We start from the raw sequence: 10,031 nt of genomic DNA, 5'->3' as shown, positions 1-10,031 counted from the left end.
TGGGTTGCTTCCATGTTTTTGGGTGTTGTGAATAATACTCCTATGCACTTGGGGGTACAAATAGGTCCTCAAAACACTCCTTTCAATTCTTTTGGGTATACACCTAGAAGTCGAATTGCTGAGTCATGTGGTGATTCCATTTTTAATTTTTTGAAGCCCCTCCCTACTGTTTTCCACAGCAGCTGTTCCGTTTTACATTCCTACCAATGGTGCACAAGGGCTTCAGTTTCTCCACATCTCCTTCAACACCTGTTGTCTTCTGTTTTTGTTGTTGTTTGTTTGTTTGGGAGGGAGGTAATTAGCTTTATTTATTTATTTGTTTTTATTTATTTATTTAATGGAGGTACTGGGGATTGAATCCAGGACTTCGTGCATGCTAAGTATGCGCTCTACCACTGAGCTACACCCTCCCTCCAAGTCACTCATTGTAAGTATTGTGTGCTTCTGCTTTGGCTTCAAATCAAAGGACTTACCAGGGTGCGGGGTGGGAGGCAGTGAAGTGCAGGAGTGCAAGTAAGGATTAAGGGTGTTAATCCTCTTCTCCTACCAGGCTACTGGGCTTCGTGCCACCTCCCAGCCATGTGTGCACTAGTGGATGTGGCCTCCAGGCTGTGGTGAGGGTGACTGCTTCATATCTGCCCACTGGAGGGAGGGCACCAGGTGACCACTCGTTCATGAGTCCTTTGGGTGATAACAGGGGTGGCTGGGGAAAGAGGGCAATTGATATCCACAGTGGGTCATCTTATCCGACTGATTCTTAACATCTTCCTCTGCTGAGGTCACCCTTTGGTGAGTGTCTTAGTCTGTTCAGGCTGCTACAACAAAAATACCATAGACTGGGTGGCTTGTAAACAACAGACATTTATTTCTCACAGTTCTGAAGGCTGAAAGTCCAAGATCAAGGCTGAAAGCCGGCAGATCTGGTGGCTAGTGAGAGTCTGCTTCCTGGATCGTAGATGGTATCCTCATGTAGGGAAGGGACTAGGGAGCTCTCTGGATTATCTTTATAAGGGCACTAATCCCATTCACGAGGGACCCACCCTCATGACCTAATTCCCTCTGAAGGCCCCACCTCCTCATACTATCTCATTGGGGGTTAGCATTTCAACATACGATTTTTTTTTTTTTGAGGGGGACACAAACATTTACACCGTAGTAGTGAGCATCTAGGTTTTTAAAAATTGTTATTTTTATAAGGGTAGTATAAACCTGCACTGTTATAAGCAAAAGATCACATGGTACAGAGCTCTGCTACACTACCTGCTGCCTATTTCTGCTGAGAGTTAAGAACAACATTTTCAGGAAAAAAAAAAGAGTGGGGAGGGTATAGCTCAGGGTAGAGTGCATGCTTAGCATGTATGAGGTCCTGGGTTCAATCCCCAGTACCTCCACTTAAAAAGAATACATAAAAAATAAAAATAATAAATAAACCTAATTATCACCCCCCTGAAAAAAAAAAAGACCTATTTATTTTCAAATGGCTGGAAAATTTTTTCATGACTTGAAAATGATCTGCAATGCAAATTTCAGTGTCCAAGGGCCCAGGGGGATGTTGTCAGAGGGTACAAACTTGAAATGAGTAGTAAATACATCCTAGAGCTCCGCAGAGGCATGGAGGTGTAAATATAGACAGCAACGTTGTGCTACAATCATCAGACTTGCTAAGAGAATTGAACTTAATTTTTCCCACCACTAAAAGGAAGTGATGATTCAGTAAGGCGAGAGAGGTGCTAATTACGGATACAATGGCGATCATATAACAATATATAAATGTATCAGATTATTACGTTGGACACCTTAAATTTACACAATGTTATATGTCAAACTTATTTCAATAAAAAAGGTCAGGGTCTATAAATAAAATTTTATTGACACACAGCTGTGTTCACATTCATTTATCTGTTATCTGGGGCTGTTTTTATGTGAGGAGGCAGAATTGAGTCCTTGTGACAGAGGCAGCCTGGCCCTCAAAGCAGAAAATATTTCCCACCTGGCCCTTTGTGGAAGTTTGCAGACCCCTGCTCTAAGGGGCTGGGGTCATGAATGTCACCCTGATGCTGACTAGGAGCTTCCCTGGGATGTTTGCTTGTTGGCACAGCAAAGATGTGGCTGGGAGCTGGGGTTGGAGTGGAGGAGGCACAAGGACATGCTGAGGACTGATGAATAACACTGGGGAGGGGAGGATGGGCTTCCCCCAGGGGGAGGGGGCCTTTGGGTCTTCGAGATGGAGTGGGGCTGAGCCCTGGGGTGAGCAGGCTGGTGGTGGGGACACAGGAGCAGAGACAGGCAGGCGGGACATGCCTCCAGTAATGGCCCTACCCTGGGCTGGCGGATGGGACAGAACCATCTTGTGAACCACCTCCCATCTAACCAGTCATGGGGTCCCATGTCCTGTCTCTGTGTTTCTACGTTTTTTTCTGCCTCATCCTCCAAGCCCTGCCCTGGTGCCATCATCTGTCACTGCCTTGGGTCTGGATATGTGCCCCGCCTCCCTCAGCTGGTCTCCCTGCCCTTTCATCTCTTTTCTCAGCACAGCCAGTGAACTGAACTTTCCTTTCCCTTTCTTTCTTTCTTTCTTTCTTTCTTTCTTTCTTTCTTTCTTTCTTTCTTTCTTTCTTTCTTTCTTTCTTTCTTTCTTTCTTTCTTTCTTCCTTCCTTCCTTCCTTCCTTCCTTCCTTCCTTCCTTCCTTCCTTTCTTTCTTTCTTTCTTTCTTTCTTCTTTCTTTTTTATTGAAACAAAATACATGTAACAAAATTATTAACCATTTTATTTTTGAAGTTTTTTTTTTAATTTAACTTTTTTATTGAAGTATAGTTGATTTACAATGTTGCATTAGTTTCTGGTGTACAGCATGGTGATTCAGTTATATTATATATATATATATTCCTTTTCATTATAGGTTATTATAAGCTATTGAATATCGTTCCCTGTGCTATACACTAGGTCCTTATTGTTTATCTATTTTATGTGTAGTAGTTTGTATCTGTAATCCCAAACTCTTAATTTATCCTACCCCCTGTTTCCTCTTTGGTGACCATAAATTTGTTTTCTATGTCTGTGAGTCTCTTTCTGTTTTATAAATAAGTTCATTTGTGTCTGTTTTTTAGATTCCACATATACACTTCATGATATTTGTCTTTTCCTGTTTGACTTACTTCACTTTGTATGATCATCTCTAGGTCCACTCATGTTGCTGCAAATGGGATTATTTCATTTTTTTATGGCTGAGGAGTATTCCACTGTATATATATATCACATCTTCTTTATCCAGTCATCTGCTGACGGACATTTAGGTTGCTTCCATGTCTTGGCTGCTGTAAATAGTGCTATTATGAACACTGGGGTGCATGTATCTTTTTGAATTAGAGTTTTCTCCAGATGTATGCCCAGGAATGGGATTGCTGGACCACGTGGTAATTCTATAAAATTAACCATTTTAAAGTGTACAATTCTCTGGCATTAGGACACTCACAATGCTGTGCAACCATCACCACCATCCACCTCCAGAACATTTCCATCACCCCAAGAAACCCGGTAGACCCACTGGCCGTCACTCCCACTGTCCCACCTCCAGCCCCAGGGAACCACCAGTCTGTTTTCTCTCTCTATGGATTTCCCTATTTTGGACGTTTTGTATCAATGGAATCATACACTATGTAGTCTTTTATGTCTGGCTTATTCCAGTTAGCCTATTTTTGAGATTCATGCAGTTGTAGCACATATCAAAGTTCCATTCCTTTTCCGGATGACACTCCATTGCACACAAATACCACAGTTTGTTCATCGTTCATCTGTTGCTGGACATATGGCGCTGTTTCCACCTTAACCGATGACATAAACATATATAACATAAATGTTACCATTTTAACTATTTATTTTTTACTTTTTAAAATACACATAAGATTTTCCATTCTACCCTGTTTTTGTATTTCTACTTTCTGTTTTTTTTTTTTTTTAAACTGGGAGGTAATTAGGTTTATTTATTTGTTTTAATGGAAGGACTGGGGACTGAACCCAGGACCTCCTGCATGCTAAGCACACACTTTACCAATTGAGCTATACCCTCCCCACTCAGTCTGCTCATTTTTAAGTGAAAGTTCAGTGGCTTTACGTACATTTACATTGTCACACAACCATCGCCACCATCCACCTCAGAAAACTTTCCAACTGAAAATTCCAAACTGAACCTCTGTCCCCGTTAAGCAATAATTCCTCATTTCCCTCACCCCAGCCCCTTGTAACCACTGTTCTTTCTGTCTCTTAAGTCAGTGAGCTTTTAGCAATGGAAATCTGAGGATGCCAGCTCTTCTGAGCCTTCAGTGGCTCCCTACTGTTCTTAGGATAAAGGCCAAATCGTCCCCAGGAGGATGCACGTTGCATCTTGGTCCTCTCAATATGTTCCTTCTCAAAGCTTCATTACTTCCTCTCCTCCCCTTCTTCTCCCAGACTCTCGTCCTTCAGGTCTCGTGGACACCTTCCCTTCCCCTTTGGAGGAAAGTTGGCCTCTCTGCAGTCCTCTGGGCTGTTCCTTCACAGCACACATGGTGGTTGTAATTCATTACTTCTGGGGCTTTTTTCTTCTTGGTTTGTTGATGTGCTCTCTGCCTCCTCCATCTGACTGTGGGGCGTGCAGGTGGGACTGTGCCCCTTCTCCTCTGTGCTGTGCATCCCCGGCTCTTGACCTGTGCCTGGCACCCGGCTGGCGCCCTGTGTATAGTGGAAGGACTGGCAGGAAGAGGAGGGTGAAGGGAGTGGTTTGGCTGCCTGGGATCAGGGGTAGGGGTGGGCGCCCTGAGCTCCGGGTGGTGTGGGGAGCTTGTGGGCTGCAGGTTGGGTGGGCTGTGTGAGCAGAAAGCCTGGGGGGTGGGGGCTGGCTGGGTGGGGACTGCAGTTACCCTGACAGTGGAGGGAGCTGTGAGTGTGGAGAAGTGGTCATCGGGACAGAAGTGCAGCCTGGAAGTGTGGTCAGGTAGAGGTGGGGCCGAGGGACAGGCGCATGATGCTATGGCATTGGTGGCCCTCCTGAATGCATGTTCAGAGCCTGGAGAGGCCAGACCTGGGCTGGAGCCCTGCCAGGGGCCAGCAGCCAGAGCCCCGCAGTGTCCAGGTGTCCTTCCTGAGAGGCAGGCTCCTGGGGCAGGCTTGACCTGCCTTAGCTAGAGGGGCATCAATTTGCAATTTCCAGGGCCAAGCTACAGCCAAGAGAGAGACTTCTATAAAGTCAGACTTGGCTTTCTCCCAACTGGCTGGCCTCCTTCTCCCTGATTCTAAATGTCGGCTTGTCACAGTGTGTCTGCATGCAAGCACGAGCCTGCATCTCTAGGGGCGGTGGTTGGGGGGAATGTTTGCTGTGCTGGGGGCAGCGTGGGGGTGGTATCTCTCAGCAAGCGAGTGGCCATTCCCTCCCCCCATACCAGCCCCACAGTTCTTTTTATATCTCACATTTACAGAAACCCTAAACATCTGAGCCTGGGCGTAGTGGCAGCAGGCTGTTTGAGGCTGCAAGGGAAGGGACAGGAAGGTAGAGAGGCGGGGATAGCTGAGCCCGGCGGGCTGTCTGGGTCAGGGGGGCGGCCGCTGGCTTCCTTCCATCAGCCCCATAGCATCAGATGGTGCTGAGCTCTATTTAAAGGCTGCTTTCTCTGCCTCCACTGTGGGGTCCTCAGCAGGATGAATGAGTCAGAGGGAGGGCTGGTGTGGCCCCAAAACTGGGCCATGTCTGCCCTGAGAAGCTGGGAGCAATCTCCCAGAGAAACAATCCTGGTGCAGCCCCGACTGGGTCCCTATTGACCTGGAATCTCCTTGCCCAGGCCGCCCTCTCCTATCCCTGCCCTAGCTCTGCACCAGATGAGAAGACTAATGAATGACCCCTGATCAAGTTTGCCCATAGGCAGCTGAGGGGCAGTGATGGCTCCCTGGGCTTATGCACTGGCCTCTGGAGCTGGGTAACTCCTGCAGGATTCCCGAGGTACCCACTTTCTCCCCCCAGCACTGAGGCCCAGAGATGAGTGGGCTCCTGCACCCGGACACTAGTGTGGAGCAGTGAGTGTGACCCCCAGGCACAACAGAGCTCAAGAATGATGCCAGGAGTGTGAGGCTGGACCTGTGCTGACCAGGATGGTTGCCATGAGCCACAGGTGGCTATCGAGCCCTTGAACGATACTGGTCTGAATGGAGATGTGCTCTGAGTGAAAAATTCATGTCAGGTTTCAAAAACTTAGTATAAAAAAATAATCTAAAAGATCTCAATGGCATAAATTAGGGGTTGGGGATTAACAGACACACATTACTATATGTAAAATAGATAAACAATGACCTACTCTTTAGCACAGGGAACTATAGTCAATTTATTGTAATAACATATAATGGAAAAGGCTCTGAAAAGAAAAAAAATGTATGTATGTATACGTATAACTGAATCACTTTGCTGTACACCTGAAACTAACATTGTAAATCAACTACACGTCAATAAAAATTTTTTAATAAAGGGATCGCAATAGTTACATGTTGAAATGATTATATTTTTGGCTATGTTGCATTAAATAAAAATATCATTCAAAATAATTTGCCTTCCTCAAAAAGCTAGTCATAGAGTTATCATGGGACCCAGCAACTCCAAACTTAGGTATACACCCCAAAGAGTTGAGAACAGGTGGTTAAATGAAACTTGTATATACACGTATATAGCAGCACTATTCACAATTGTCAAAAGGTAGAAATGGTGGGAAGGTATAGCTCAAGTGGTAGAGTGCATGCTTAGCACATACAAGGTCCTGGGTTCAATCCCCAGTACCTCCTCTAAAAGTAAAGTATACCTAATTAACCCCTGTGAAAAAGATAAAAACAACCAAATATCCACCAACAGATGAATGGATAAAGAAAATGTGGTCCATCCACACAGTGGATTATTATTCAGCCATAAAAAGGAGTGGAGTTGTAACACAGTCTACAGCATGGATGAACCTTGAAAATGTTATGCTGAGTGAAAGAAGCCAGACTAAAAGGTTCACATATTGTGTGATCCCATTTATGTGAAATATCCAGAAGAGGCAAATCTATAGCGACAGAAAGTAGATTATTCAGAAAGTAGATTATTTGGTTACCAAGGGGGAAAGGGAGCAGGAAGGGATAAATTGGGAGATTGAGATTTGCAGATACTAACTATTTTATACAAAATAGATCAACAACAAGGTCCAACTGTATAGCACAGGGAACTATATTCAATTTGTGTAGAACCTATAACAAAAAAGAATATGAAAAGGAATATATGTATGTATATGTATGACTGAAACATGCTGTATATCAGAAACGGACACAACATTATAAACTGACTATACTTCAATTTAAAAAAAGGAATGTAGATTAGTGGTGGCCAGAGGCTGAGAGTGGGGGAAAGGAGAGTGACTACTAATGGGGACTGGGTTTATCTTGGAGTAATAAAAATATTTTGAGATTAGATAGAAGTGGTGGTTGCACAACACTGTGAATATACTAAATGCTGGGGAAATTGTTCATCTTAAATGGTTAATTTTATGTTATGTGAATTTCACCACAATTAAAAAAAACTTCACCTGTTTCCTTTTTTTTTTACTTTCTTTAATGTAATGACTAGAAAATTGAAATGTGACTCACTTCAAATTGCCTTTGGACGCGGTTGGTTTAGCCCACTGTGCCTTCAGGGGAATCAGATCACAGCTGCATCCTCTGTCCAGCAGGTGAAAACTCCCAGGATTGTGGCTGACCCAGAGCAGGGCAGGGAGGAGTTGTTGTCCTGGGGGCTGAGGTGGGGATGGGAGCTGTGACCAGGGGGCTTTTGATTCATTTTTCGGATCAATATGACCTTGCTCTCCCTGGCTGGCCTGAGAAGCGGAGGATGGAGATTGGTGCCAAACTCTGAACCATCTTGAACTTTTGACTGCCTGAATTTCAAAGACCTGGAGACTTTCCTGTTGCTTGGTGGTTTGGTAGTTTGCACTGCCAGCACTCCTGGCAGACAGGGAGGTGTCACCTGGGAGTAGGTTTAGGATGAGATGACAGACGAAACAGAAAAGGAGGGGCATGGATTGGAGGAGACAGATGAGGCAGGAGATAACTCCAGTCCAGGTGGGAGGGGCATGTCCTCACCTTCCCAGGGTTGATTGGAGGGAAACCAACTGGGTGTGGAGTCAAGGTCTATGCTTTTCCCGCTATGGGACCTTGGGCAACTGATCGACCTCAGCTGGCTTGGTTGCTGGTTCCTCCTGAGCCATCTGCTCCGTTCTGAGTAGTCGTTAGAAAATTCTTTCGAATAGAGAGGGCAGGCATTTCCATGCGGGATGTCCCGCGGGTCTTACCTTGGAGCAGGAGGAAGGGGTGCTCTTCTGCCCTCTTTTGGCTTCAGCAACTCCGCGTTCCCGGACCAGTTAGTTACAGCGATCACGTACTTGACCATTCGCCGCCTGGCCTCTAGGTGGCGCTGCCTACCTGCCCGGTGCGCCTTGACTGGTCCAGTCTGTGCAACCTCAGCTCAACCAATGCCCCGGGGCCCTCCTGGGGACCGGGAGCTGGGGGATATGTCCTTGAACAAGGCCCAGGCCTTGGTTTTGGGGGGCACTGAGTCTCATTTGGTAGTCCAATGGATTGATTATTATAATGTGGTCTTTGATCAGCCTGGGAGATCTGGAGCTCAGAGAAAGCCCTTTTTGCAGAAGGCATCTGCAGGCCTTTACAAACGGTTTCCTGATTACAAAAGCGATCTTGTTTTTTTTTGTTTTGTTTTGTTTTTTGGCAGGGGAGGGGGAGGTAATTAGGTTTGTTTGTTTGTTTGTTTGTTTTTAGACAACAAATTACTCGTACTTTTTTATGATGTGAAAGGGAGAAACTAAACCTCCACATTCTTCTTTTATTTTTTTACCTGTATATAGTTAAGGTGTATAACGCGATGTGTGGTATACATACACACAGTGAGATAATTATTACAGTCCAGCTGATGAACATATCCATCTCCTCACATTATTATCATTTTTGGGGTATGGTGAGAACACCTGAGTTTATTTATTTTTTAATGGAGGTACCAGGGATGAACCCAGGACCTCCTGCATGCTAAGCAAACACTTTACTGAGCTATACCCTCCCCACGATTGTGTGTTTTTGTAGAATTAATTAAGTACAGCACCAAAGTCTACCCAGCTCTCCTTCCCCACCCTCTTCAGAGGTAAACATCACGATCCACAGCTGGCAGTGTATATCTCCAGATCATTTTCTCCTGAGCAAATGGAATCTTGTAGGTTATCTTCTGGGTGGAGAAGCCTTTCTGAGAGCTGGAGCAGGGTGGGCAAGAGGGAGGTGGTGGGGAGAAGCCAGACTGGGTGCAGTGGGGTGGGAGGTGGGGAGGGTGGCTGGAACTCTGGGCAGCTTGCAGAAGCTGGAAGAAAGGCCTGGAGCAGAGTCTCCTTCAGTCTTGGGTGGGCACCAACTCTACTGACAACTGCATTTCAGACTTCTTAACTCCTAAACTGAGAGAATAAATTGCTGGTGTTTTAAGGCAACCAGCCTGTGGTAATTTGTTTTGGCAGCCCTAATAGGACCACTATTTTCTTTAATATTTTAAAAGCCGTCACTTTTTCTTTTAAAAATTTAAATATTTCATCACTACTCAGTGCTGGTATCTGGAAGATACTGTCTTTGCTGTGCTGGTGTGTATTTCTCAAATGCATGGTGAAATTAATGCAGTCTTCCTGCTGAGGGTCCTCTCCCCATCCACCTCCTTCTGGTTGCTTCCCTAAAATCAGATCTTTACCCCAGTGCTGCTCAGAGTTTCCGAGGAGCCAGCAGTCCCCGTAGTTGGGGCGCTCCCATTGGCACCCATGTACAGATCTGGTTCTCCCGTGAACCCTCAAACTGGGTATTGTCACCTATCCACACCCTCCACCATAGCTGAAGGAGATTGGTATACATCACCCCAAATATGCTGCTTCAGCATAAGGGTTATTTTGAGCTGAAGGCATTGAGTATCAACAAATGCAGGAAGAGTTCTCTGCCCTCCTCTTTT

This window comes from Camelus ferus, chromosome 22 (genome assembly GCF_009834535.1).
Source record: "Camelus ferus isolate YT-003-E chromosome 22, BCGSAC_Cfer_1.0, whole genome shotgun sequence".
Classification (NCBI taxonomy): domain Eukaryota; kingdom Metazoa; phylum Chordata; class Mammalia; order Artiodactyla; family Camelidae; genus Camelus; species Camelus ferus.
Note: the sequence above shows the minus strand (reverse complement) of the source record.